General features: G+C 36.5%; 1 protein-coding gene across 1 annotated transcript in view; it reads left to right on the top strand.

The window, feature by feature from the left end:
- DEPDC1B (DEP domain containing 1B) overlaps positions 1 to 340 on the top strand; it is an 18596-nt gene that overhangs the window by 14787 nt on the left and 3469 nt on the right. The gene's annotated exons all lie outside the window — the stretch shown is intronic.

Genomic DNA, 340 nt, shown 5'->3' on the forward strand with positions numbered 1-340 from the left:
AATAGTTTTCTTGCTTTAGCGTGAGACCAGAGCTATAGAATCTTTCCTGTGTCCTCTCTCTACCAACCAGGTTTCTGCAATATCTTCCACATATAAGCACATGTTTATGTTTCTCTGATTGTTGCCACAGGCTTAACATTTTATTGTGGTTGCTACACCTGTGCATACCATCTCAGTTATGTTTAGAGCTGAAGGGAATTAAAGTGCAAAGGATGAATCAAAACATTGTAGTTTTTCATGTATCTGAATATCTAGGATTGTTTGTTATGGTTATTAATATTTTCCAGTGCATCAGAAGGAAATCTAAATACTTAAACAAGCCACCCAGTTCTAGTAGTCC

The sequence above is a fragment of the Neopelma chrysocephalum genome, unplaced genomic scaffold, assembly GCF_003984885.1.
Source record: "Neopelma chrysocephalum unplaced genomic scaffold, ASM398488v2 Primary Assembly neopelma1_97102, whole genome shotgun sequence".
Classification (NCBI taxonomy): Eukaryota; Metazoa; Chordata; class Aves; order Passeriformes; family Pipridae; genus Neopelma; species Neopelma chrysocephalum.